This window comes from Piliocolobus tephrosceles, unplaced genomic scaffold (genome assembly GCF_002776525.5).
Source record: "Piliocolobus tephrosceles isolate RC106 unplaced genomic scaffold, ASM277652v3 unscaffolded_22378, whole genome shotgun sequence".
Taxonomy (NCBI): Eukaryota; Metazoa; Chordata; class Mammalia; order Primates; family Cercopithecidae; genus Piliocolobus; species Piliocolobus tephrosceles.
The window spans coordinates 2,934-9,775 of NW_022304730.1; the positions used below are offsets into that span (position 1 = coordinate 2,934).

The 6,842-nt window shown below is 55.6% G+C and overlaps 1 long non-coding RNA gene across 1 annotated transcript; it reads right to left on the minus strand.

Moving 5' to 3' along the window:
• Positions 1-1,353: 1,353 nt before the first annotated feature.
• Positions 1,354-6,331, minus strand: LOC111547042. The gene is made up of 3 exons (XR_003307780.1): positions 6,126-6,331; positions 5,492-5,554; positions 1,354-3,494 (listed from the first exon to the last, which is right to left on the minus strand). It is a non-coding gene; the product is annotated as an uncharacterized LOC111547042 (long non-coding RNA).
• Positions 6,332-6,842: the final 511 nt, after the last annotated feature.

Consider the following 6,842-nt stretch of genomic DNA (forward strand, 5'->3'; position numbering starts at 1 on the left):
CCAACATGATGAAACCCAGTCTCTACTAAAAATACAAAAATTAGCCGGGTGTGGTGGTCTATACCTGTAGTCCCAGCTACTCGGGAGGCTGAGGCACGAGAACCTGGGAGGTAGAAGTTGAATTGAGCTGAGATCACGCCACTGCACTCCAGCCTGGGCAACAGAGTGAAACCCTTGTCTCTACAAAATAATAATAATAATTAAACAAAACATATTTTGAGGAACTGACATGGTGGCTTACACCCTCCCAGCACTTTGGGAGGCCGAGGCGGGTAGATCATTTGAGGTCAGGAGTTTGAGACCAGCTTGGCCAACATGATGAAATCCCATCTCTATTAAAAATATAAAAATTAGCCAGGTGTGGTGGCATGCACCTGTAGTCCCAGCTACTTGGGAGGCTGAGGCACAAGAATCGCTTGAATCTGAGAGGCGGAGGTTGAAGTGAGCAGAGATCATGCCGCTGCACTGCAGCCTGGGTGACAGAGCGAAACTCCATCTTGGGGGAAAAAAAAAAAAAGATCCTCATTCCATCTTCCAGGGAGGCAATCTCCACTTGAAAGCCTATTTGTTTTCTTTGTTTTTGTTTTGTTGTTGTTGTTGTTTTGTTTTGTTTTGTTTTGAGTCAGAGTCTCGCTCTATTGGCAGGCTGGAGTGCAGTGGTGCAATCTCGGCTCACTGCAACCTCCACCTCCTGGATTTAAGCAGTTCTCTTGCCTCAGCCTCCTGAGTAGCTGGGACTACAGGCATGCGCCACCATGCCCGGCTAATTTTTGTATTTTTATTAGAGACAGGGTTTCACCATGTTAGCCGGGATGGTCTCGATCTCTTGACATCATGATCCACCCGCCTGGGCCTCCCAAAGTGCTGGGATTACAGGGGTGAGCCACCGCGCCCGGCCTTGAAAGCCTATTTGATCACAAAGTTTGCAACACGTTGTGCTGTTGATCTGATCTCCAGAAAGCCTGCTGCAGGAACCAGAATTTGCCCACTGAAGTTGCAAACCTCATCGGACTCATCACAAGTGTATGAGCGGATGGATTACTGTTTCTGTTGATTTTTTTTTGCAGGCCTATTTATCCCTCCAGCAGGTTCAAATGTGAACCCAGGACCAGCCCTCTCCAGCGGCCTTTCAGGACCTATCCTCTGCCTGTCCTTGCTAAGGTGCCTCTCCTGGGACAAGGACAGCCCCAGATGTCTTCAGCTCCAGCCTCTCTGATGCCGTGCCTACCTGGGAAGCAGTGAGCTGGCAGAGGGCAGGATCAGGGGCCATCTCCTGGCACCAGGGTGCCCAAGAATTGGGAGAGATCGGGAAGCCCAGGGTCCCCACGGAGAGGAGCAGACGAGACAACTGCAGGGGTCCTGGACCTGTCACAAGCTTTATTGTCCCGAGCACAGACTCGCCACACTTCAACAATTCCACTGTGGGGAGGGGAGGGGCACAGGAAGGACCTGGGGAGGGGACATGGCTGAGCCACGCCCGGGTGGCCACACCAGGCAGGCTGAGAGGCCCACGGAGGCAGAAGCTCCCAGGGAAACTGCTTCTTGGACACCCATCACCAGGAGCCCACCTCCGGCGGCTCAGCTTCTCCCAGCGCTCGGCTAGGTGGACCTCTGGCTGTTAGTAGACTAATCGGTGCCCCTGCAGATGGGGCAGAGCTGCCTGATTTTGCTAGAAAGAGCTGTATTTGACCGTGGGTTAGGCCACTAAAGCATCGCTTCTAGACAGCTGTTAATAGAACTGCATGCGAGAGCTACCAAAAGCCAACAGGGACTGGGAGGTGGGCCGGGGGGACCTCCTGCCCGATAGGCTGCATTTGGGCAGGAACGTGAGCGCCACCTACCTGTAGCAGGTGGTACTCACGAGGGCAACCTGGGCCGTTCCTATGAATTGCACACGTGTCCTGCGCATTTTGGGAAAGCCGGGACGGGGCATCGGGCTTCTTCTGGTCCCCTGATGGGGGAGGCCTCACAGGAAAACACTCCCTGAGCTGCCGGAGGGTGGGGCAAGGCCCCCTGTGCTGATGCCGAGGTGCAAAGCTGTAAGCAACCTGTCAGTCCTCCAGCAGAGAGGTGGAGGCTGCAGGGCCAAGGCTGGCTTTTTCCACCACGCACAGGCCTGGAATAACTTAGCAGGCTTGAGGGGAAGACGCGGGGCGGGGGGGCAGTTAGATTTCTCTTACCCCCAGCCCCTGTTAGGAGATGGGGCTGGAGACGCTCTGTGCAGGTGCCTGGCAAGACCAGGAAGGGATGTTCCATGTGGCACCCACACCCCGAATGCCTGGCTGTGTGTACTTGTGTGTGTATACAGCACCTCTAGGCTGTAGGAACATTTGCAGTATCTGTGGGCACGGTCCTGCCAGGCCTGGGTCTCAGTCCCAGAAACCAAGTATGTGTCTCTGTGTGGCCTGAGCATGGTTCACAGCAAACGCCACCACCCACTCAAACACCGCCACTCACCCACACGGTCATCTGTGCACACGTGGTCCCTCTGAGTGCGTGCGTGTGTGTGTGTGTGTGTGTGTGTGTGTGAACGTGGCGTGCACATAAGGACCTACTTAGATGCATCTGCAGGTGGGTGCAGATGTTTGGAACATCTGGTCAACCCCAGGGGAAACCGTATTACTGACCTTTGACCTGCCTAGAGCCTCCACTCTGAGCTGCCTCTGCCCTGGGCTCTGAGTCTGGGTTTGCCCAAGGTCACGGTGGGAGGTGAGGAGAGGGGCTTCCAAACCTTCGTAACACTGCGTCTCTGGCCTTGGTGACATCTTCGGCCAGCAGCTTAGAGGTGTGTGTGTGTTGGTGTTGGTGGGCGGTGGGAGAAAGATCCTGTTCCCCTGCCCTCCGCCCCCGCCAACACCTTGAACCTGGGGGCCTCGCTGGGCAGGCAGGCTGGCTGAGGGGAACTGGTACCACTGTTTGAAGAAGGTTCAGAAGGTGGGGACAAGAAGCCCTGGGGACTGCCTTGGCCTGGAAGTGGCTTCGGAAAAGGGGCCCCCACTTGGCTCTTAAAGACTGGACGTTCCCTCTTGGTGCCTGCATGGACAAACTTAGCCCCACCCTGCCCCCCTCCCCCCCACCAGCCCCTCTGGGAAGACCCGAGGGAGAACGGGCAGAAAAAGAGGACAGGGGCACTAAGATGGTCCTAAGGGCAGCTCCTTCTGGACAGAGGGTCCTGGCCGGATACCCTCTGCCTCCACTGACAAAATCCAGAAGCTGCCGGGCGTCCAGGCCGAAGGTCCCCGGGTCAGGCCGGGGCTGTACCGTTCACACTCTCTGTGGAAGGCTGGGCTTGAGGAAGCGTCCTGGTCTGGCAGGGGATCAGGGTGGGGGATTGTCCGCGGCGGTGAGTACGTTATTGTTACAAACACTGTTTTGTCTCCAAAGTGACAGTCCCGGCTCCTGCCTGGAGGAGGTGCTGCCGGGCAGCCGCGCAAGGGGGCTCTGGTGTGGACTGGACCACTCCACACGGTATCCCCTCAGGGTCAGTGCTTGTCCTAGAGAGAATAAAGAGCATCATCAGAAAGGGTCTCAGAGAGCCTGAAGGGCCAGGCAGTCAGAGCGGGGTCAGGGAGGAAAGGAGGTGGGGCCGGGTAGGGGAGGAGGGGACACCAGCATAGAGGGAACTGCGCCCGCCAAGGCCCTGAGGCAGGAAGTGCCTCCCTGCTGTGTGTTTGGGGCTGAGTGAGACAGCAGGTGGGGTGGGAGGTGCTGATGGGAAGCTGAGGGGAAGAAGCAGGTTTTTTGTTTGTGTGTTTGTTTGTTTGTTTTGAGACAGAGTCTTGCTCTGTCACCAGGCTGGAGTGCAGTGGTGTGATCTCAGCTCGCTGCAACCTTTGACTCCCTGGTTCAAGCGATTCTCCTGGTTCAAATGATTCTCCTACTTTGGCCTCCTGAGTAGCTGGGGTAACAGGCATGTGCCACCACACCCAGCTAATTTTTGTATTTTTAGTAGAGACGGGGTTTCACCATGTGGGCCAGGATGGTCTTGATCTCCTGACCTTGTGATCCACTCACCTTGGCCTCCCAAATTGCTGGGGTAGGCGTGAGCCACCGCGCCCCGCCAGAAGTAGGTTTTACAAAGAGCCCTGAGTGCCTGTGCGGGGCTAGATCAGAGGAAATTAAACTGGAGACTCTAAGTCCCAGTTTTCACATTTGTCTTTCTTTTCTTTTTTTTTTTTTTTTGAGAGACAGAGTCTCGCTCTGTTGCCCAGGCTGGAGTGCAGTGGCACAATCTCAGCTCACCGCAACCTCTGCCTCCTGACTCAGCCTCCGAGTAGCTGGGACTACAGGCATGTGCCACCACACCCAGATGATTTTTTTTTTTTTTTTTTGTATTTTTAGTAGAGATGGGGTTTTGCTATGTTGGCCAGGCTGGTCTCGAACTCTTGACCTCAGGTGATCCGCCCGCCTTGGCCTCCCAAAGTGCTGGTATTATAGGCGTGAGCCACTGCGCCCGTGAACTGGGATGACCCCATGTGCCTTGCAGGGTGGCCAAGAAAACAAGGCCAGGAGGACAAAATCACGCTGACTCCTCCGAGGCTAGCTCTACCCACACAACCCTGCCTGTGTCTGGAGCTTGGCAGATTCTGTGGCTACGCTGATCCTGTTTCTAGTGAGCACCTGTGCTCCAGGGGTTCTGCTGTCAGAACTAGGTTCTCTCTCTCTTTCTGTGTTTTTCTTAGAGACAGGGTCTCACTTTATTACCAAGGCTGGAGTGCAGTGGTGCAATCCTAGCTCACTGCAGCCTCAAACTCTTGGACTTGAGTGATCCTCCTGCCTTAGCCTCCTGAATAGCTAAGGCTACAGGCGTGCACCACCACACCCAGTTAATTTTTAAAATTATTATTACTATTTTTTGGGACAGAGTTTTGTGCTTGTTGCCCAGGCTGGAGTGCAATGGCACGATCTCGGCTCACTGCAAACTCCACCTCCCACATTCAAGCGATTCTCCTGCCTCAGCTTCCCATGTAGCTGGGATTACAGCTGTGTGCCACCCTACCGGGCTAATCTTGTATTTTCAGTAGAGATGGAGTTTCACCATATTGGCCAGGCTGGTCTCAAACTCCTGACCTCAAGTGACCCACTGGCCTCTGCTTCCCAAAGTGTTGGGACTACAGATGAGAGCCACTGTGCCTGGCCTTTTAAAATATATATATATATTTTAGAGAGAGAGGGTCTTGCTATGTTGTCCAGGCTGGTCTTAAACTCCTGAGCTCAAGTGATCCTCCTGGCTTGACCAGCCAAAGTGCTGGGGTTACAAGCGTGGGCCACTGTGCCCAACCTGTAACTTTTTTAAGAAGGGAAGAAAACAAAAATCAAAAGAGCTGGGTGAATCCAGAATCAAGTTTGCCTGCAACAGCACCCTCCCTGAGTGACTCTATTGTAAAGCTTCCTGCAGAATGCATCTTTGTCTGTAGTGACGTTTCAAGGATTTTCTCCAGAGAGGTCTGCCTGCAAGGGAGGGACCTGGGAGGGCTGAGGCGCCCCTCACCTCTTGTTTCTGGGCTTTGTCCTGCTGGTGGATGCCGTTTGCAGAACCGGAATTGCCAATGATCTGGAAGAGTCGGGGAGACACTGAGCGAGGCAGCAGTTCCCGATTTGCTCACTAGATGGCGAGGTCTTCCTATGGGACCATCTCAGGCTCCACATTCCAACCCCTTCAGCCTGGGGCTCCCAGCACCCCCAAAGACCAAGCCTCTAGGGGCAAGGCTGCTTCTCCCTTCTTAGTCTAAGCCCCTCAGGGCAAACCCATGTGCCCCTTGAACTGCGGGTTCCAGAGGGCAGGGCTCCCTCCCCTTTCAGCCAGGGTTCCTGGGACAGAGCTGCCTCCCGCTTCAGACCCGGGTTCCCGAGACAGAGGTGCCTCCCCCTTCAGACCGGGGCTCCCGGGACAGGGCTGCCTCCCCCTTCAGACCGGGGTTCCTGGGACAGAGCTGCCTCCCCCTTCAGACCGGGGTTCCTGGGACAGAGCTGCCTCCCCCTTCAGACTGGCATTCCCAGGACAGGGCTGCCTACCTCCTCGGACTAGGGTTTTAAAGATAAGGCTGCCTCCCGCTTCAGACGGGGACTCCGAGGACACAGCCCGGTGGCTTGCCTCCTGGTGGGCCCTGCCGGCCGCGGCTCACCTGGGCCTTGTCAGGGCAGCTCCTCATGGCCTCCATCAGCTTCTCCACCTGCTGAGCCTGGTCCAGTGCGTCCCGCAGGGCGTCCTCCGTGCTCATCAGCTGATGCTGCAGCCGCAGGAGCTCGGGCGCCGAGGACGGGTCGATGAGGGAGTAGCGCCTCTGATCCGACAGGGATTTCTCTTTGTCCTGGAAGCGGCAGGAGAGTGGAAGAGTGCATGAGTGTGTGTGTGTGTGTATGCATGTGCACACACGTGTGTGTGTGTGTTGCTGGGGGTCTCGCCTCTAGGCAGCAAAGTCTTCCAGCCTCACTTTGTCTCTGGGTTCCAAGCCTGGGCATCACCCAGAGGATTCTCAGGCCGCTGTGAGGTGCTCCATTGTCTCCAAGTGGGGAACCAGGACCCCCTCCCTCTGTTTTTTTTTTTTTTTTTTTTTTTTTCTGATTCTTGCTCTGTCGCCCAGGCTGCAGTGCAGTGGTGCAATCTCGGCTCACTGCAAGCTCCGCCTCCTGGGTTCACGCCATTCTCCTGCCTCAGCCTCCCAAGTAGCTGGGACTACAGGCGCCCGCCACCACGCCCGGCTAATTTTTTCATATTTTTAGTATAGGCGGCGTTTCACCATGTTAGCCAGGATGGTCTCAGTCTCCTGACCTCCTGATCTGCCCGCCTCGGCCTCCCAAAGTGCTGGGATTACAGGCATGAGCCACCGTGCCCGGCCTTA